We start from the raw sequence: 23,128 nt of genomic DNA, 5'->3' as shown, positions 1-23,128 counted from the left end.
GGAAGATTTGGACCTCCCCCGACTATAGTGTCCCCAAACAAATTCCATCAAACAATCCTGTGCTGACTTACCCTCCCGCTGGCGACTACTACAAAAAGTCTTCCACTCATGCCAAGCAGACGAATAAGCTCGCAGTGTAGATGGCGCCAAGGATTTCCGTGCCAAGTCCGCTATGCCTGATCGATAATCTGCCAGACATAAGGAGGACACGTTAATCCACAGGGTTCGGCTCCCGGCACCAAGATTCTAAACTTATCAAAGTTGAAACGGGATAAAGCATCTGTTATCCTATTGTCAACCCCAGGGACGTGCTTCGCAACAAAATTGATAGTAAACTGTAAACACTTCAAAACAAGAAGCCGTAAAAGCCAGAGCGCTTGTGGTGACGAAGAACGGTGGTTATTAACCGCGTGAACCACTCCCAAATTGTTGCACCGAAAGACATTGCTCTGATTCGACAATCTTTTGGCTCACAGCTCCACGGCCACAATTATTGGAAACAATTCCAACAAAAGCAAGTTGGCCGTAAAACCACGTGAAAACCAAGATGGAGGCCAAGGGGCAGCACACCATTCCCCTTGGAGAAAAGCCCTGAAATCTGAAGAACCAGCCGCATCAGTGAACAACTGAATTACTGAATTTGACACCGGCCTGGAAGTCTAGATCAGTTCCAAATTTAAATTAATCAAAAATGAGGACCACACCTGTAAATCGTCCTTTATCTCTTTAGACAATCGTATGGTATGTTGCGGCTTGACAACTCCCGCAGTTGCCCTCTCCAGCTTCCGACAAAAAACTTTCCCCATTGGAATTACTCTACAGGCAAAATTGAAGGAACCGAGGAAGGACTGAACCTGACGCAGTCCTACCCTCTGCCCGCTCAAGCATTCCTCTATCTGGGCCAAAAACTTTTGGACCTTGTTTGCCGGAATGCGGCAACAACCCTCTTCTGTGTCCACTTCTATACCCAGATAGGAAAGGCAACATGTAGGGCCCTCCGTCTTTTTGTGTGCGATCGGAACCCCCATAACATTGAACAACGCGCGGGCTGAAAACAAAAGATCCTGACATGCGTTACTGTCTCTAGGGCCTGTAAAAAGAAAATCTTCCAAGTAGTGTGCTATACCGCTGTGGCCGGTGCCTGCTTGTATGCACCAATGCTGAAACGTACTGAATTTCTCAAAATTTGCACAAGAGACAGAACAACCCATGGGTAAACACTTATCTAAGTAAAAAAGGCCGTCTAACTTAAAACCCATAAACCTCAAGGAATTGGGATGAAGCGGAAGAAGATGAAAAGCAGACTCAATGTCCAATTTCGCCATCAAAAGCCCGAATCAAATCAAGGGCTTCCTCAAATAACTGTTAGCGAACTCTACAATACTCGTCAGGAATTGCGTCATTAACAGAGGCCCCTTGAGGATAAGACAAATGCTGGATCAAGCAGAAGTTCCCCAGAACTTTCTTGGGCACCACCACCCCTAAAGGAGAAATGCACAAGCCGGGCAAGATAGTGCTGCCCATCTGGCCCAAATTAATTTCCGCTTCCACCTTCCGTCTCACCACCTGAGGTAACTCCTTTGATGACCTTAAATCCCTGCGTGCAACAACTTGTACATAATCAATAATGGGCAAACTGAAGCCAGAGCTAAAACCTGCCCACAAAAATTTAGCATCTTCCCCTTTGGGGTATCTTGCCAGCCATTTATTCAATTCTACTAAAACCACCGGGGATGCAGCCTTACATATTACCTCCACTACCTGCAACCCGTTCAGACTGACCCTCCCTTGCTGACAACTTACACTCTCTAGCTGGGTGACCCGCTCCACAAATTCTGCATGAGTGTCAAAAACGACAACTCGTGCCCCTGTGACATTTAGAGTCATTGTATGCAAAACATTTTCCCCTAGACGCATACCCGGGCCCAGCCTTAGATGTGGGGGTGTGTTTTTTCTCTTGGCCCTCAAACAGGTTTTTGTTCTGCTGCGTAACCTCCAACCAGACCTCCACGTCTTTGCAGCCTAAAGACATGGTCTGGTTTCCATCCTGCTTTTCACAAAATTTTTCATCATACTCCCTCCAAACATAACCCCTCGACTTTATAAACATTTCATGAACCAAAAATAAGTATTTCAAAATGTTGGGATGTTCGTTGGGCCTTGTTTCCAAATAAGATACTGAAAAAACTAAAAAAAACCTTAACCAGTGATGAAAATTCCTAAAAGCGCTCTCACCCATGCCTCCCGCTTTTTTAGCCTTTTCGTGAGCCTGCCTTATCTCATCTGTAAGTGTAAACACGTCTACATACTTCCCCTTTTTAATCTTCTCTTTCATTCTTTTCCTTAATCCCCTAGTTACAGCTGTGTTTGCGCAATGTACCATCTCTGAAAAAAGTGCGGGTTCTGAAGAAGGCCCCGTCGCGGCCTTATCTTTCTGCTTTGCCACTTTTTTAGCTAACCTGTGGGCAATCAACTTCGCCAACTTTCGCGGGCGCTTGGGTGAACCCGAAGATTCGCTACTAGAAGAAGATGCAGATGATGAACTGACAGATAACATACAGTATGGGAAACCGCATGCTCACCAGATCCAGATGGCCCGGGAATCTCGACTGTGTCTGCATTCGCTGCTGTCACGGAACTGAAGGAATCGCCGGTTAACACCCTTTGCTCAGTCGCTGTCTGTCTCTTCCTCCGCACGGCATCCCCTGGTGCCACCTGCATAGCAGAAGTGCTAGCTACCTCAGAACCAGAGACAGGAATAGTTAATGCCTCGGGTACCACAAATTCTGAATCAGGAGTGGGGAAAAGGGTCTGTACTGACAGGCTCCGGGAAGACTGTAGGCAAAGGGGGGGTGGTGTTAGTTGAAATTGCGTGGTGTGTGTGTGTGGGGGGGGGGGGGGGCGGCAGGTGCAGGGTTGGCCACTGGCGTATTATTCGCCGGTGGGTAACCAGGTAACCACTGGCCCGGTGTCACGTAACCAGTTTGCCAGGGGTACGTGTATTGGCTTGGAGGGAGGTGCAAAGGGTGGAAAGCCGGCTGCCAAAATGGAGCTTGCCCGTAAACTAATACCGGCGGGGGATTTACTTGGAATGGCGCTGTAAGTGACATAAAATTGGGGCTGGGCATAAAATTCTGTTGGCCGCCTGACGACCAAGTGGACTGGACAGCAGCAGGTGAAGATACTACCAAAGGCAAATATGAGGTGGCAAGCGGGGACGCCGGTAAATGAAAGTATTGCTGTCATGTGGTATTGGCTGGAAAAACCTGCAACACAGGTAAACCAGAAGGGAATGTGCTAACGGCTTCTGACTTGTGCATCCCTAATGCTAAAGGCTGGGGCTGCATATCCATAGTAGAGAGCGAGTTGTGAGAGCTCACAACTTGAATTAAATGGATGCTGCTGCCTGCTGTGCAGCTTGTGAGGCCGCACCCACCAGCAAAATGGCGGCCACTGAAACTAAAACCCCAGGAGAGGGGTTTACTACATGAGCCCTGCTGCAGGGCGCTGATGTGGCCTCCGCATGGAGGCCTGAGGGACCCGCACCTTTGGGAGTTGTATATGATGCGGCCGGGGATGCCCAGTCCCCGGCGCACGATGCCCGCAATACTGTCCAGCCCCGCGGTACTCTCCCGCCGGGTGGGAACGCCCATGGGAGACTGGGCAGTGGGGACTGCTGATGGCGCGGGCGGAGAAGCCGCCGGCAGGGGATTTAGCCCCCTCCGCCTTGCTCGCCGGCGGCAGTGGGGGTGGAAGCCGGCGGACGCCAGTGGGCGGGTTGCCTCAGCAAGGCCCCGGGGCGGAGGAGCTGATCTCCTTAGATGGGGCATTCTCGAGGCATGTAGGAGGGGGCATGATACTGTATAAATTGAGCGGGTAAAATGTGAGGAGTTGGGGGGGATACGGGCAATTCACTGGTCAGTGGGGTTGTACTGGGTAACCAAGAACTGGCCATTGCACTGGCCACACCCACACAGCACTGGTCACACCCACACAGCACTGGTCACACCTCCACCACTTCTCACAGTAGGGCCTTGAACCCCCAGGCACATGTGGCCCTTAATCTGGCTGTGGATTCAGCGCTGCCCTATCTATCTTTTAACATACTTTCACTTTAAACTTTATATTTTCCTAGGAATAGAGGATCCTTATAAAGATTTTTTTAAACTACTTAACTTGCTAATATTTTTCCAAAAACCGCTCAGAAATGGTATATTTTTTTTAATGATTGGATTAGGTCAAGAACTATTTAGAACTTATCCAACACAAATTTCTAAAAAAAAAATGTATGTTCTTTTAAACACACAACATTATATCATATTTAATATCGGGCCATAGGACCATTGCAACTTTGCATTTCCCCGGCGGCTGCTCCTCTGGGCAGCCACCAGGTTAAACTGGACAGCTGAGAGCTGCTACATTTACATTTCCTCAATGGTTGTTCCTCTATGCATTCACATGGCAGACACTAGGGGAGGGTGCAAGGATGCAAATAGAGCTGGGAGGTCCCTCTGTGAAACGGCGGCAGCTGGAAGATTATAGTATTTTCCTGCAGCCGCCCAGTGGGTATCTCTGATCAGTCGCATTTATTTCAGCCATGTCAGGGAACGCACAGGCTGGCATGGTCGCGAATTATGCAACCGCGCCAGGCAAGTAGGTAAGGAATTATAAATACAGCTTAAGGTTGTAGAGTAACTATCATTGGTCCCCTGTGCAGTGATGAAGTTTTGTACAGCCAGGGGCAACCTGTTAACATACCTATGCTACTCCATCTCAAAGGGGTGTAGTAAGTCATTAGGCTAAACTATTATCTTAATGTTTCTAATGCTCACTTACTGTATCTTCCAAGCCAACTTATTCCACAATGGCATCTTTATGTATACAAAAGTAGCAATATGCACCAACCTCACTATTTCAGACAATGGGCGGGATGTACTAATGATCGCATCAGTGATGGGGTACATCCCACCTTTTATCGAGTATATACCGCGGTTGATTATAATGGTATGTACTTAGAAATGCAATGAAAATCGCAAAGGACAGCTCTACTGATAAGAGCTCTCCTTTACGATAACCTAGAATAGAGGAACTTCCGGATTTAACATAAAGAAGTTCCTCTGGCGTCCTTCTACACATGCACAGAAGGATGCGGGCCACATAGGCTTCTATTTAGTAACGCTACCTAAAGATGGCGTTACCCACTGGGATGAAGCACCGGAATACATAAGGCCGGGAGGTAAATTTGCGTATTATCTGCATACAGATGATTTTTAAATCTGAAAGAGGTTTTAATTTACCAAAAGAAACAGTATAGATAGAGAATAGCAGAGGACCTAAGACTTATCCTTGAGGTTTTCCAACTGATAATGGAAGCAAAGAGGAATTTGGCCAGTGTTCTATTTACCGGCGCTGGCGATCCCACCCCTTAGACATGGTGTCATGGATTTAGAGGGTGGGCCGGCACAGAGCAGCATAGACCACTGTAATGGCAATAGAGTCTGGTATCTCTGCCATTCGAGCTGGCAGCAGACAGCCATGGGCTTTCCTGGGAGTTTTGAAGTGAACTCAAAAAAAGGCCATCTCATGGGCATGTTATGGGAGGGTCTTGGGCTCGTCAGTCGCAGGGCCCGCAGATCCACAACCACAGAGGTAATGTTTAGAAGATTTTCAGATGGAGACACTGCGTCAGCCATAGGCCGATGGTGGAAGCGATGGTATGCCGATGGTGGACTGTTTACAACCACCAGCGGAGGTGCACTGTCCATGAGCATTGAAAGTGGGCGTCTCAGTGCTTGCACAGACCATCGAATGCTAGTACACAAGGGGGAGGCTGAAACCTAGCATTTGCATATTACCACCGCTGCTGCGACACCTCAAAATTTCACAGCCGCCCATGCATTAGCATCCACCTCTGTATCAGGCCCTCTATTACATAGTGCGACTTGAAACTTACCGGACAATTGCCAGTTTTTAAAAACTGTAGCCTATTACATATCCCCCAAAGAATCGTCCTCTAGAAATTGGACCTGCCAACGGGAGCCATCCCTGTGTGCACTGATAATTTACACTAGGGACTAAATCCTTCATTTTTTAGTGCCTGCTTGCAGGGGCGTATTAAGAGAGGAGGGAGCCCATGTTTATTCCCCATCCAGGGCCCCCTCCTCTCTCCCCCTGGCGTCCGGCAGTGCACTGACCACTGCAGTAGATTCTGGGCACTAATCTGTGCCCTGAGTTCTACTGTGCATGAGCAGGTCACCAGGAAAATGGCACGGCCACCACATACTTGCCTACTCTCCCGGGACTGTCGGGAGCCTCCCGAAAATCGGGTGCCGCTCCCGACACCCCGCAAGACTAGGCAAGTCCCCCGGAATGGATGCCGGCTCCCCGCTAACCCCCGTGCCAGCCTCAAAAGTGGGCGGTGCGGGGGTGTGATGACGCGATTCAGCGCGAATCGCGTCATCGTAGCCCCGCCCCCTGCCTTATAATGCCAGTAATATTGGCATTATAAAGCGGGGGGCGGGGCCACTATGACGCGATCGCGTCGGCACGCCCCCGCTCCGCCTCCTTGACCCGCCCCCATCCTCCCTGCTGGACGGACCTGCCAGCCCCCTCCCGGATTCCCCTGCCGAGATGTCGGCAAGTATGGGCCACCATGTTCCCTGGCGATTTCCCTACTGCGCATGCACAAAACGCCGGGAATATGGAAGCGATGGCCATTTTCCAGGCGTTTCGTGCTGGGCTAAGACACCTGATGCGGGACTTCGGATCGGTAAGTATTAGAAGATACTGTATGGGTGCAGGGTGCATGGTATGGTCCCCCCCTGGACCCAGGGGTCCGTGTGCACCATACACCCTGCACCCATTATAGATACTCCCCTGATTGCTTGGCTAATACAGTAGCTACTTACATACCCATATTGTAATTTCCAGATATATAGTAACTATGTAATTTGCAAATCTATAGTTAAAGATTCAGAAAACACTTGGCGTTTAAAAATATAATAGTCACCATTGTCTTCTGAATGTCTTTTCATTTTTAACAAGGGTACTGACATTACATTTTGCTAATGTAGCTTATTCTGTTCCTGTACATTTTCCCAGGCCACTCCAGAATGTCACACATTGACGCAGCAAATAGGTCTTGACTGAGACACATGGAATAATAGAGGCAGACCTTGTTTTTCTAATTGCATTTGCATCAGGAAGCAGCCAGGCACAAAACAATCAGCGGCTTTCTTCTACGTCCAACCTGAGCACTTTTTATGGAGGGTGAATTCAATCCTTTCACCCAGGTTGACATCTAGACTGTGTGTAATTCAAATCATAATTCTTTGTTCTTTATGCACAGATTAGCTATAGTGCTTCAACCATTGTTACCGACCTTTTAATACAATACTTACACGGCCCAGTCCAATAGAAATTGTGCAATGGCTAGCATTTTTTACTGACACTTTAGGGCTATATCATAACATGTGCTGAAACTAAAGATAAAGCAACATATAAAATAAAAGTAAAGAGAAAATCTTCGCAATCCTAAAATCTAAAATTATTGGTGTGACTATTCCATGTGACCTCTGGAGCCGCCACTGCTGCTGAGTATTTTTTTTCGGGGAAGACTCTCCGAGTTGGCCACACCCCGGATACCCGGGACTCACCTGTGACTTGCCGTCTCAGTGGGATTCTGATTTTTACTAGTACTGTATATTAATAAACTCGCCATCACCTGATGAGTGTTCCCTCCTAACAGTGCATGGTAAGCCATCGACCGTAATCATAATGAAATAACGGCACAGAGACTTGTATAAGGGGAAAGGAAGGTCAGCTTTATTTATTTTAAAACTAATTAAACTATTTATTTACAACTGAACTAACTAATAGAAGAATAAATGAAGACAGACAAAGTATGGTGGTGCAGAAAGAATGGCCCCACAATGCAAGATCACCAACTGCATACTCACACAGATCTTCTAAATGGGAGGCGAGTAGCCAGCCCATTACCACGCCCAAGGTATCCACCTCCCACCCCAATGACACGACGTGAGGCCCTCCTGGTTAGGTGGTTGCCGCTGACCCCAGTAGGGTAAAATCAGCCTAAGCCATGTATTGGAAGGGAGAGCACGTCAATTCCAAAGACAGATGGCGACTGCTACCGTTCTTTCCCGCCACAAGAAAAGCCGGCACCAAACAACTCACCGAATAAGGGAGGGAGGGCGGGAAACAGCCGACCAGAGAAATTTCTATGAAATGGCTGCCAAACAGCAACTCTGACATAGCACTGAAAACCCCACCTCCTGCCAATCCTATAGGCTAACCAAACCTAACCCCACTCCCTGCCCAATCCTATAGGCTAACCAGACCTAACCCCACCCCTGCCCAATCCTATAGGCTAACCAAACCTAACCCCACCCCACAACACTATCTCACTAAACAACTAGCCCCTTCTTGTCCAGAGCCCGACACCCACAGGCTCGGGTGTTTAATTAACTCCTGGCATATGAAATGCACTCCGTCGTACTGATGGCTGATAACATTGCTTATTCCTCTGTACTTTATTTGCTATGTATTCTTACTGTATGTACTTTTTTACTAACCTAAAGTTACTTACAAGTTGATGCAAGATTTATAGCAGCTTCCTCGCTCTCTGGGTTCAGAGCTTATATTATTCAGTTTTGAAATGATGCCACTGCTTTTTTTTCTTGTTTCTGGAACTAGTCCTAAGGAGGAAAATTACACCAGTAAAAAGATGCCATAGAGCTTACTAGTAAACCAAAGTGACTAACAGAAAGTTAGACAGGGCCGGATTGATGGCCACATGGGCCTGGAGCAGAAAATGACCAAGGGCCTATTATGAGAAGCAGAGGAGGTGTGACTAGTGCTGTCTGGGTGTGGCCAGTGTCATGTGGGTGTGTACACCCCTATACTCTTAGCTCTAATGTCTCCCTAAATGTGTAAAAGAAAAAAAATGCTTCTTTTTGTGAGGCAAATAGAGGTACAATTTTACTACTTATGATTTATGGCTGACCGTGTGGAGAGCAGATGGCCACTCAAAATCATGTTGTCATGACAATAGGCCTATTTTTATGTGGAGGCCTGGAGCTGTAGCTCCATCCGCCCCATTGTTAATCTAGCCCTGAAGTTAGATAATGGATTGAATGTGAGGTCACAAAAAGGCATAATACTGTATTAAAGTGAGAGCTTTGTCAATAAGTTATATGAAAAAATGGATTGTAAAGAGTTCAATAGGGAATGTCAAGGCATTACACAAAGCAGGACCAGGAGAAGTAATATAGGCTCTAGTGTTCCTTACATGTCATGTAATCAATGTACCCTACAATTCTCAAATAATATTAGTGTACTTAAAAAAAAAGAAAGAAAAACACCATAAAACTGCTCCTTAAATTCTAATTGAACCCCAGAAATGTTCAATACCAGCAATACTTCCCTGTACAATATTGCAAAGCTCCCAATACACTATCAAATAAAACAAATGCCTAAGTAGTGACTTATTGAGGGGGTTACAGCAATGGTGCCATCAGAGACATAGCTAAACTTTTTGGTAACCTGTGCCATAAGAGCATTGGTGTCACCCCCCATTTTTCAAACAGGGACATAAGATGTGCACCCAAAAAAGGGCCAAAGCCTCATGGCCAGGGAAGAGATAGGGGAGGCCAGGAGATGCTGGGGCCAGGGAAGAGATAGGGGAGGCCAGGAGATGCTGGGGCAAGGGAAGGGATAGGGGAGGCCAGGAGATGCTGGGGCCAGGGAAGAGATAGGGGAGGCCAGGAGATGCTGGGGCCAGGGAAGAGATAGGGGAGGCCAGGAGATGCTGGGGCCAGGGAAGAGATAGGGGAGGCCAGGAGATGCTGGGGCCAGGGAATAGATAGGGGAGGCCAGGAGATGCTGGGGCCAAGGAAGAGATAGGGGAGGCCAGGAGATGCTGGGGCCAGGGAAGAGATAGGAGAGGCCAGGAGATGCTGGGGCCAGGGAAGAGACAGGGGAGGCCAGGAGATGTTGAGGATAAAAGAAGAGGAAGCTACAAGTGAGAATATTAATAAACAGGAAAAGTGACGGGCCCAAACAGCACCCCCTGCCCTGCGGCGCCTTGTGCCATGGCACTGGCTGCACTACCCTAGTTATGGCCCTGGGTGCCATCCAGGCGCGATGCCATGGTGGCTTCTCCGGTAGCACCCGCGTCCAGTTTGGATGGGCACTGGCTGTGTTCCAGTCTCCTCTTCTTTTCAAGGGTATGTTATGGCATGATGTACCGTACAGTATGGTGAGGAGAGAGTTGTTGGGGCCAGCCCATGTCGGCGCAGCATCCTGGTATGGCACTATGGCACTGCTAACCAGATTTTTTTCTAGCATAAAAGCTTATATGTCTCCTAGAACTATAGATGTCAGTATGGACACATTTAGCAAACTCTTGTCTAGGCTTGCTGTATAATGCAGTTGAAATACTCCTACTGGGTAAGAAATACCTCTCAGTAAATTACCAAACTTACATTCCTCTCACAGTTCTGTGCAATGATGTAAAGAATACTTTAGTTGGCTTTTAAACCACTTAGTACAAATGATATAGGAGGTGTATGTACATTTTTCTGAAAAACAAATAAAATATCTTGAAACACGGGTTTGAAAGACAGGGAATACAATGTTCTACAGTATGTCAACATAACTTCAATAGTACTTTCTCTAACCTTTATTTCAAGCACATAGTTTTGAATATGTAAATTGCTAAAGGGTTTGTGCAAAATGTAATTTATTGATTTTAAGTTTACAAAAATGTGGTTTGAGTATTTTTCCCTTGTTTATTGTGAGTTCAGGAGATAGGATACTGCAAGAACAGGTCTGAAGGCAGCTGGATACATGACCATTGATTTTTGTTGTCTAAAATAAGGATTCTTATTCCTCTTCAAACTATATGCCCCCCCACCCCGTGATCGCGTACCCCCCAGCTGACAGGGTCACAGTGCAGGATGGGAGACCAGCAGTGACCAGCGGAGCCACGGAGGACATCACTGGAGAACCGATCACCGGCCCTGGACTCGGATAAGATTTTTTTTTTACTCTTTTTTTTTAAGCAGCGATCAGCTTGCGCTCTGCTTAGACCACACAACTGATCACTGGGGCCGGCTCCGGGCTCTGCTCTGCCTGTTAGAGCGGAGCAGGAGTCCGGTAACTGGGGGAGGTCCTCAATAACGCCACCTCCAGGTGGTGTTATTATCACAGGGCTTCCCCCGGTATTTTTTCACATTTTATTTTTAGTAAATCTCAGGCAAATCGCATTTCCCATTACAATTATGGGAAATGCGTTCTGATTACTAAAAATATGTGATAATTATGGAGTCGAATTTTACAAATTCTACTCCAATTTAGTAAATTTAGGTGACGCTAAAATAATGTGAAAGGGTGTGAAAACACAAAACAGCCTTTTTCACTTTATTTTAGTAAAAATAATGTTAATAAATAGAGCCCAAAATCTTGTGCAGAGCTGAGAGGTTGAATTGGGAGATATTTTGAGATAAGCGAAGAGAGGTATGTTGGTATAGTTTGGTTAATAGCCTTATGTGTAAGTAAAAGTATTTTATACTGAATTAGGTAGAATACAGGTAACCAATGGAGGGACTAACAGAGCAGAGCAGCAGACGATGAACGTTTAGCGGGGAAGATCAGCCTCATCATTCAATATAAAATATCTATTACCAAGTATCTATTTTCATTTATATTGGGACCACTTTTTTATTGTATTGTAAAAGCCACATTTCATAAAGTTAAGTAAAGAGTTTCAGTTAAACAGGTTTTTTTTACAGTATATTCATACAAAATAAAAATAAAAAAAGAATTCTTGAATAAAGACATTTGCAACACTGATGAAGAGATTTTTCCAGTATTTTATGTATGAATACAAAGAAGTCATTCTGTAGACTAATCTCCCCGTTTCAGCATTGCAGCCCTATAAACTATCGGCTTATTTTATTTGAAACTGAAAATGAGCATCGCATCGTAGGCCGCTGATTAACCCAGAGCCCAGGCTCAGAAGTAAGTGATAAAGTTATTAAAAGTGTTTATTGAGGACAGAATTATATAGTTGTAAGATAAACAAGAACGACAAAAATAATGTTTTGTAACATAGTAAATGATTCTTACAACTGCTTGTTTCAGATATGTTTAAGCTGACATCTTTGTACTTAGAAAAGGATATTTGTGATTCTCGGAAGGAAAATTACTGTATTATATATTTTTTTTTTCCCATCAATACATTTTTACTGAAAATAGTCAAAAAATAGGGGTACAGAAAAAAGAGAAGGGGGCAAGAAAGAAAAATAATAGCAATAAAAATAAAAAAGAGGTAAGTAACAGGACATCCATAGATATCAAATAAATATCACAATACAAATACATAACAGATAAATAAGTTAGGTATATGAGTCTCCCGAGGGAAGTCCATTCAGATTACAAGGGGAGGGCGGGGTTTGTGGGGTAAGTCGCGCAGAGGGCGCACCTTTACCATCAGTAACATATATATGCCATGGATACCACTTCAGAATAGGGGAAGATGGAGGCATAGAGTAAACAGCATCCCTAGTCTCCATTTTGAAATGGAATTGGGTTTTCGTAACGACTTTGGCAAATCGGGGAGGGGAAGGGGACTTCCAGTGTTGAGCTATAGTAGCCCTAGCGGATATTAAAATGTGACCAAGGACATACCAAAAGTATATGGCCCCACGGGAGGAGGATCTAGACAACCTATTTAAAATTTGGTCTGGTGGTGTGTGAAACGTAGCGGGGCCAGTATCTATTTGAGCTACCCAATGTTTAAGTTGAAGATAATAAAACCAAGCTGATGGGTCTAACTTAAATTTGACACAAAGGTCGGTGAACGTTAGAATAGAGGATGGGGAAAAAAAGTCTGCTAGGGACTCAATACCCAATCGCATCCAATAAGACATACATGAAGATTGGAAAGCAATTTGTCTAATGCTTGGAGAGATATGGTCCTGGTAGGGAGAGTGAAATTAAAATGAATCGGGATCTTAAGATCCCATATCTTTAGGGTATCAAGGGCAGACTTGGGAAGTAAAGGGAGTTGTGGGCGTAGTTGTTTAGGTAGCCACAAAAGGTCCGGTAAAGGAAAACCTTGAAAAAGGGCACATTCCAAGTCCCCCCAAGGCTTAGGGTCTGTGTGAGGGAGGGGGGGGGAAACCAATCACATAACTGAGAGAGGAGGGCTGCATCATGGTACCTAAGCAGATCAGGAAGAGTGAGGCCTCCCTGTGGTCTAGAGCGAATCATGTAACTATAAGCCATTCTGGGAGCTTTATGCTTCCATACATAAGACAGCATCAGTTTCCGCATCTGCTGTAGCATCTTACGGGGTATTGAATATGGGATAGCACAAAACAGGTACATCAGTTTTGGCAGTAACATCATCTTAAATGCCGCTAGATGGCCTAACCTTGAAACCTCGTGGTTCATCCAGGCAGTGGCTAAGGTTGTCAAATGTATCAATAAGGGGGCATAATTAATGTGGACATTATGGATAGAGGAGGGGATAGAAATTCCCAGTTAGGGGATAAAGAATCCTACCAAGAAAAAAGAAAACGCCCTTTCAGGTATTGAAGAATTGAACGGGGAATGTTGATAGGCAGAGCTTCAGTTTTAGTTGTATTTAATTTATAATAGGAAGCAGCACTATAGCTGTTTAAAATATTGTGAAGGTGAATCAACTAGGTGTCCGGGCCAGGGAATTCAGGGGATAAACTGATCATTTGAGCAAGGGGTTCTATAGCTAATACAAATATTAGTGGAGAGAGAGGGGATCCCTGCCTAGTACTGTTAGTTATCTGGAAAGAGGTGGAGAGGAAGCCATTGCTAAAACTCCTGGCTGAAGGGCCAGTATAAAGAGCGTTGATGGAGTTGAGAATATCACCTTGGAGTCCAAACCTGGATAACACCTGGCGCATATAGTCCCAATGGAGTCTATCAAATGCTTTTTCAGCATCCAGTGATAGGAGGAGAAATCGTAATTTGTTATATGATACCCATTCTACCAAATCTAGAACCCTACGAGTATTGTCAGGAGCCTGATGTCCAAAAACGAAGCCCACTTGATCAGGGTGTATTAACTGAGGGAGCAATGGGTTCAGATGATTAGCTATCAACTTAGCATATATTTTAATGTCTATGTTAAGAAGTGCTATAGGTATATAATTTTTACAGTCAGAGGGGTCCTTGCCCGGCTTCGGGATAGTCACAATTTGTGCTTCCACCATTTCGGACAGAAAGGAGCCAGTTTTGGAAGCCTCCAAATATAGCTGTAAAAGGATTGGGGAAAGGACCCCCTCCAAATGCAAAATAAAAGGAATTAATAAAGCCATCAGGGCCAGGGGCCTTAACCTTAGGGAGCTGCTGGATTACAAGCTGTATCTCATCCAGAGACCAAGGGGCATTTAAGGACGACAGGCTACCTGCATCTAAGGAAGGAATAGACAAACTGTCTAAGAAGGAGGAAATAATAGTGGTTGAGGGCTTGGGGATAGAGGAATCTTCATATAAGTTATATAACTTTGCATAGTATTCTGAGAACAGATTGACAATGTCAAGAGGGTTAAGGCACCTGGAACCAAAGGGGAAAAGAAGACATTTCATTCTGTTACGGGCTTGGCGACCACAGGGTTTACAAGCTAGCAGAGGTGAGAAACCTTATTCCCAGCAATATAAAACCTATGGGGTAGGCGAGTAAGAGCTGAGTGCATATGAAGCATGAACAATTTTTGTAGCTGCTGTCGAACCTCCTGTAGTTGTTTACTTAACACCCTAGTTGGGTGGGCCTGATTCTAAGATTCCAAGGATCGAAGGGTAGACTCCAAATTGCTCTGTGTTTTACAAGAACGGGCTTTAAGTTGAGCACCTTTTTGAATAGAAATGCCGCAGAGTATCAATTTCAAGGCACACCAATATGTAAAATTAGAAGTATCTGACAGGGAATTAGTCTGAGTGAACAACGTAAGATAATCCGTAAGAGCCTTTAGAATCTCAGGATCATGCAGATGGTACTCAAGAAAACGCCAGGGGGGTGCAGGGGGAGAATGGTTATCCGTATTCCAAGACCATAAAATAGGAGCGTGTTCGGACCAGGTGATAGGAAGGATTTTGATTTTCTTAGTGGACTGAAGGATCCTTTTATTCAAAAGAATAAAATGATTCTAGAATAGCTACTATGGGCCGAGGAGAAAAAGGTGTAGTCTCTCTCAACTGGGAAAAGGGTACGCCAGGCATCATACAAGTCAAACTTTGGTAATAATTTCTTAAAGGCAAGCGAGGGGCCTACATCTCGGGTGGAAGAAGGGTGTCCTTGCGGGGAGGATTGATTCAGTTTGGGGTCAAGGACCAGATTAAAGTCACCATTCAGTATAAGGGCGCCTTGACGGACCTTAGCTATTTCTTCAAATGTTTCTCTAAGGAAAGGGACTTGACGGGAATTGGGAGCATATATAGAAACCAGAGTAACTGGGACGTCCTCAACAATACCAGTAAGAATAAGAAATCTTCCATTTTTATCTTCAATTTTCCTATGCAGTTCAAACGGAGTATTCACTTGGAATAAAATAGCGACCTCATTACATTTAGATGGGCCATTAGCGGTATAGCAAATAGGGTATCTATGATCTTAAGGAGAAATGTGTCTCCTGTAAGGCCACAATATTTGCTCTATGGTGATGAAAACTGGAAAGAGCTAATCGCCGTTTATGTGGGTAGTTAAGTCCCTTGACATTTAGGTAAAAACTCTTAACCATTTGTTATCAAAAAATTGTGCGAACATCTTAGATATACCTGTTACAGAAAACAAGAAAAGATAAAAAAAAACATCTGAAAAAAAGGAGGAAAAAGGCAAATACAGGGACAAATCAAAAAGCCCAGTATATTGGGCCACAGTAGTCGCCGTGAGAAACAAATTATAGGCAAAATGGTTAACATGTGGGGGGTGGACTGTTCCATTACCCACCCATAGACCTCATATAAAAACAAACAGACATTGCAAAACAGAAAAATATAATGTTGACATTCTATATCAAATACAATTAAGAATAAGAATACCAGCTCTATCGAGAATAAGAGACAAAGCTTAAACAGTTTAAACAGCATCACATGAACATGTCGATCATCTCTCACAACCTATACGGAGAAATAGACATCATGTTTATAGTGACAGACAGGATATTTGCACACAAACAGCAAATATAAGGATTCATATGCCTACAGCTGGAGTTTAAAACTTTAGGGACAGGGTATCCTGTATTATATATGGTTAAGTTTTACACTTTTCATACTCTGCTGCAAATGGCTATAAAGTAATTATAATCAGCACAAGCTCATGTGAACAAAATTAACAATATAGCATTTCTATGGAAGGAGGTGAACAGGATCATATAATTAAGACAGCAGCCGTTATAGTTTAATAATTATTTTAATACACTGTTTTCTGATCTTTACACATCTACATATTTTAATATTTCACCAATATTTTGAAAGTATATAAGATTTTAAATAGATAACAATAAAAGTATAAGTTTTAATATTTGTTGGTTCAGAGGGCCTGATTCAGAGCCGGACGCTCTGACCAGAGCGCTCGCTCTGAATCAGGGCCCTCTTACCTAAAAATGGAGCGGCCTCCAGGCCGCTCGCATAGCTGTGGGTGACCAACCACAGCTTATGCGAGCGGCCAAAAAAATGGTCGCGATGGTCAAGACCATCACGACCATCGGGCTTGCGACGAGACCCTGCGGTAGGGTCTCGCTGCCGCAAGCCCAGGAGTGCTTTTTGGCTCTATCAGAGCCAAAAAGCACTGCCACTGACATCACTAGTGATGTCAGTGGGGCCGGCCCCAGACGGTAGGCGTTCCCATGGGAACGCCTCCATCTGGGCAGCAACGCCCCCGGCACGCCCACCAAAGGGGGCGTGCTGTCACTCACCATCAACAGCACGCCCCCTTTGGTGCGAGACCCATAGCGACAGCTATGGCCCTGAGTGCACTCTATTAGATGCTTTCTTTTTTCTTCTCCTGTGAAATCATTTGGTCTAAGGAGCTAAATCAGACCCAGATGCTAAGCTAAAAGGGGCTGGTTATGCAAATGCCGCAATCGCACTGTCTGGTGAAAGGACGCCTCTATGTCTTAGAGAGCGACGGTAGTGCGAACGCACGGCGAGTATAAAGCCGGCCACCTTTCTATCTTAGCACACGTCATCTCCAGGAAGTGTGTCATTAATCGGATACAAGGAGAGCCATCGGAGCTGCATGCAGCGCTTGAGGTAGACCCTACCCCGCCGCAAGGACTGCGATCACTGCAGGCTGAAATACAACCAAGTGACGTGTACAATGACGCCTCCATGCTAATTATGCACACCCCTAAAACGCCATTTAGATGCCCAGACACGCCTGCGTTCGCACATCCACTCCCCCGTTCACAAGCACCTTCCCCTGTTACCACCCACAAACGGCGCTATCTGTCACTCAAAGTAGCGTCCTGTCTGTGTCCTACGAGCACTCAATTCTTGACCACAATGAGTGACTCTTTCATGCGCATATTGCCACATACACATGCGCAAACGTGCGACTATCGCCCACAGCGCACGTTCACAGCTTAGCGTCCGGGTCTGAATCAGGCCCTAAGACTCATAGCATCAGGGTAGCACCGTATATCCATATCTGCACTATAATGACGGTGAGTCTAAAAATATGTGATATATGATATAAGGATATAGAACCAATAGTTATTGGATAATTAATATTACAGGTCCTCTAAATACTGGTGCAGGTTTGTTCAAATGTAAATCATAAATAAATCTCATATCAATCAATAAAAATTGCTAACCACTACTAAGTGAAAAAAAACTATTTGCTAACCCCTTAACAAAAAGTATTGAATACAAAACACAATAATGTGACAGCAGGGGCGTAACTAAGTATTTGAAGGTCCCATAGCAAGAGTTTGTAAGGGCCCCTATGTACCACCTAATGGCAGGGTCACAGTGCAGGAGTTGGGAGACCAGCTGACCAGAGCCCCAGAGGACATCACAGATCACTGATCAACCTGGATGCAGGTAAGAGTTTTTTTTCTTGCAGTGATCAGCTTGTTTCGACCACACAGCTGATCACTGGGGCTGGCTCCTGGCTCTGCTCTGCCCGTTAGAGCAGACTGGGAGCCCGGTAACCGGGGTAGACCCTGGATAATGCCACCTCCAGGGGGCGTTATTATCACTGGCCTTCCCCCGGTATTTTTTCACAATTTATTTTTAGTAACTTTGGCCAGATCAAATTTCCCATTACAATTTTGGGAAATAGGATCTGCTTACTAAACATATGTGATAATTAGGGCTTGGAGTAGAATTTTACGAATTCTACTCCAATTGCTCTTTAGTAAATATATGTTAAACTAAAATAATGCAAAAAGGGTGTTAAAACACCCTTTTTTACTTTATTTTAGTAAAAATAATGTTAATAAATAGATCACTTAATCACATATTAGAATATTCTGCACTATGGAAAATAGATATAAAACACTGCTTCTAAGTTCTATTGGCAACAGTTCATGTCAGTTGTCTTCAGTATAAAAGTTCTCTTTCATCATGGTATAGTTGAGTGAGTCTCTCATGGTATCATTATATTTTCTATCATTCATTTGAGAGCCATCTTACCAGCCTTTCAGTATTGACCACAGAAACCATTACCGGATGGTTTTCAAAGGCTTTGTTACACTTTACAAAAACAGAATGGAAACACATACAAGAAGTTGATATAAACTGTTTCCTTACACAGAGAGCACTATATATTTTTTGCTTTTATTTAATTTTCGAAAATACACATCTTATGCCAAAGCTTAAAATGATCCCAGAAGCCAGTCTGTTACCTCACTATTCACTTCATTCTTTTTTAATTTTATTTGCATTTGAGCATCAACACTGTTATATTTATTCTTCCTTTAAGGGTCCATACTGTATGTCACACTTTGTTTAGCCACCTACATTCAGGGCCAGTGCTACCATTAGGCAGCTGCCTAAGGGCTCTGGCTCCTGAGGGGCACCATTGAGGTGACTGAGGTCTCCAGCACAAAAATTGAAAGAGACATCCATTTGCTACTTAGTACTGACAGCAGAAGCGGATTATATAGACAGCTGCTGCACCGTAGTTTTCCCCTGCAGGACCCCAAATAGCATGGATTTACTGGGGGGGGGAGATCATGTCAACAAATCTTATTGACTTTTTTGACTGGGTGACTAAGGAAATAGATAATGGGGGGCCATAGATATAGCTTATCTAGACTTTAGTAAGGCTTTTGACACTGTTCCACATCGCAGACTGTTAAATAAACTGGAAAGCATGGGATTGGATACAGATAGTTGAATGGATAAGATCATGGCTGCAGGATAGGAAACAGAGAGTTGTAGTAAACGGAGAGCAGTCTCAAGAGGGAAATGTTACCAGTGGAGAACCTCAGGGATCTGTACTTGGACCGGTGGTTTTTAATATCTTTATTTGTTTCATTGCAAATGGTATTGAAGGGACACTATGCCTTTTTGCAGATTACACAAAGGTATGCAACAGGATAGACACACCAGGAGGGGTAAAACAAATGATTGATGATCTAGGTAGACTAGAGGAATGGTCAAGAACGTGGCAACTACAGTTTAATGCCAAAAAATGCAAGATCATGCACTTGGGTCTCAAAAATCCATAGGCTAAATATAGTATTAATGACACTATACTGGAAAGTACTGAAGAGGAAAGGGATCTAGGAGTCACTATTTCAGGTGACTTAAAGGCAAGCAAACATTGTAACAAAGCAATGAGGAAGGTAAGTCAGATGCTTGGTTGCATAGGGAAAGGAATCAGTAACAGAAAGAAAGAAGTGATAATACCACTGTATAGGTCATTGGTACGTCCTCATCTCGAATACTGTGCTCAGTTCTGGAGGCCATATCTTCAGAAGGATATTAATACATTAGAGACTGTACAAAGAAAGGCAACTAAAAAGACTAAAATATCTTAATATGTATAGTTTGGAGCAGAGAAGGGAAAGGGGGGACATGATAGAAACATTCAAATATATAAAAGGTTGTTAACAAGGTAAAGGAAGGAGACATTCTTCAAAGAAAGAGAAGTATTAGAACAAGAGGACATGTTCTGAAACTGGAGGGTGGTAGGTTCAGGGGAATCTGAGGAAAAATTACTTCACAGAAAGGGTAGTGGACAAGTGGAATAGCCTCCCATCAGAGGTGGTAGAGGCTAAGACAGTAGAGCAGGGCCGGACTGGGACTAAAAATAGGCCCTGGCATTTAAATAGCGCACAGGCCCACCTCGCGTCAGCATCTGGCTGTTGGCTTGGACTCCTCCCCTTACTATTCTTGGCCCCTCCCACTTCTTAGTCTATTCTCTTACATATATAATTGATATTAGAATAACATACTGTACAAGTGCACATCATTCTCTGTATTAATAATGTAATACCTACAACAGAGCTCATCCTGCAGGGGATTCAAACATGTGCCATAGTCAGACATTACTGGTGTAGGTCACACACGAAGAAAAGGGAACGCAATTTCCCAAATGACCAATCCCTAGCTTAGCAGTTGTACAGGATTAGATAGTGGTCACTGCAGGAATTTTTTAGGGCAGGGGTGCTGAACGCAGAGGACACATCTGTGCACACCAAAGCAGCGCTGCAACTATACATTTTGACAACAGAATGTTCGTGCCGCAAACCACAGGTGAAGCACGCGGAAAAAAAATCCAGGTGTGGTCTCGCTGGGAAGACGCATAAGCACATAATAGTACCCCCAATTAAAATGATGCCACACAGTAGTGCCTCTTAGTCACATTATTATTATCCTCTATTTCTATGACGCCATAAGTGTTTAGCAGCACCTTACAAAGTACAGTACATAAACAAATAAGTGAACAAGAAACCAATGACTTACAGTACAATAGAATACAGAACAAGTATATGCTGCATTAGCGATCATAATGCTCAAAATAAGCAGTAGGGAGTCAGCAATCACGTTGCATCACACAGTAGTGCCTCATAGTCATGTTATGTAATACAGTAGTGTCCCTTAGTCACATTACACCACATGGTAGTGTCCATTCGTCACATTACACTGCACAGTAGTCTCCCTTATTCACATTACATCACGCAGTAGTGCCCCATAGTCACGTTATGTCACACAGTAGTGTCTCTTAGTCACATTACACCACGTGGTAGTGTTCCTTCGTCACACTACACTGCACAGTAGTGTCCCTTATTCATGTTACGTCACTCAGTAGTGTCCCTTTTTCATGTTACATCACACAGTAGTGTCCCTTTTTCATGTTACATCACACAGTAGTGTCCCTTTTTCACGTTACGTCAGTGTCCCTTTTTCACTTTACGTCACACAGTAGTGTCCCTTATTCACATTACACCACACAGTATAGCCCATTCAGTTATGCCACCCAGAGCCCATTCACATTATGCCACACAGTAGTAGTGTCCCTTATACATTATGCCATGCAGTAGTAGTGTCCCTTATACATTATACTACACAGTAATGCCCCTTATACATTATAACACACACAATAATGCCCCTTAAAACACATTATGCCACTCACAGTAATACCCTGGCATCTGCAGATGGCATCTGTCAGCAGATCATGAGGTGTCCAAAGATGGCATCCAGTCAGCTTCTCGCCCGCCCTTTTCATCCATCGGCCGGCAGAGTCATGACATCAACGCGGCCACACGTGACACTCCAGTTACTCCACCATGTCCTCAGCATGGTTCCACCAGGCAATCCTGCTGGCAGCTCACAGATTATTCCCGGGCCCAGCCCCCGCCGTGCATCACATACCAGGCCACATCACTAAGTAATGACGTGGCCCAGGGCCGTATTAAGACTTGTGGGGGCCCCATCAATAAAATTGCCAGTGGGAAGGGAGAGAGAGAGAGAGACAGAGGGAGGGAGGGGAGAGAGTAATAGAGAGAGAGAGAAGTCTAAGGAGGGAGAGGGAGAGAAAAAGAGGGAGCTATCTAGCAGCCTATTCATCGACACTTCATTTTTGCAAAAGCAGAGGAAAATGAACATTTTCACCTGCAATTGTAGAAATTAGACTTTTGGGCCATTCATCACGAAGGTAAAGTAGGAGATATAACAGATATCTCCTGCTTACCTTCCTCTTGCGGAATGGCCCATGTCCCCATACGCTCTTGTGCGCATGCGTGACCCGTAGGTCACACATGTGCACTTGTCTCCTCTGAAAGGAACAGTGAAACACTTTGGGGACACAGCTGATTTTTGGATCAGCTGTCTCCACGCTGGAGCAATGATGAATTGCTCCGGTGCTCGTGTAGCATTAAAATGTTAATTATCAGGGTCCGTTCGACCCTGATGATTAACATCAAATAGACCCCTAAGAGAGGGAAAGGAGGGGGGGAGAGAGGGTATATGTTTAGGAAGCCGGTAGATGGAATGCCACCTGACGGCTTCCAGACAATTTAATCCAGACGAGGGATGAACGACAGGCATCTAAATCTAGACGGCTGTAATTTTACGTACGCTGGGAGACTGGCGCCCGGCATCCCGATCGAGCGGATGTCGGGCACCGCAATAGACAGCCGCGGGGGGGGAGGGTTAGGTTTAGGGCTCCCGGGGGGACTTAGGGTTAGGCACCCCCCCGGGAGGTTAGGGTTAGGCCAGGGGGAGGGAGGGTTAGGCACCCTTGGGGGGAAGTTAGGGTTAGGCACCCTCCCGGGGAACTTAGGTTTAGGCGATGGAGAAGGGGGGGTTAGGTTTAGGCACTTAGAGGGGGGATTAGGGTTAGGCACAGGGGGGGGAGGTTAGGGTTAGGCACCCTAAAGGAGGGTTAGGGGAAAAATACTTTAGTTTACTTTATACTTACCTAGGGACGATTGGGATTTCCTCCTCTGTCGGCCAGCTGCTGTTGGGATTTGAACCACCGGCAAGGGGTCCAGCGGTAATTCATACCGATTCCGGGAGAGAGAGAGAGGGAGAAAGGGACAGGGAGGGAGACAGGGTTGTCAAAGCTAAATAATTGGCTGAGACAAGTTCAGTTTAAAATTTAATCGTGGCGACG

The sequence above is a fragment of the Taudactylus pleione genome, unplaced genomic scaffold (assembly GCF_031769625.1).
Source record: "Taudactylus pleione unplaced genomic scaffold, aTauple2 ptg000360l, whole genome shotgun sequence".
Classification (NCBI taxonomy): Eukaryota; Metazoa; Chordata; class Amphibia; order Anura; family Myobatrachidae; genus Taudactylus; species Taudactylus pleione.
This window is presented reverse-complemented; position numbering follows the sequence as displayed.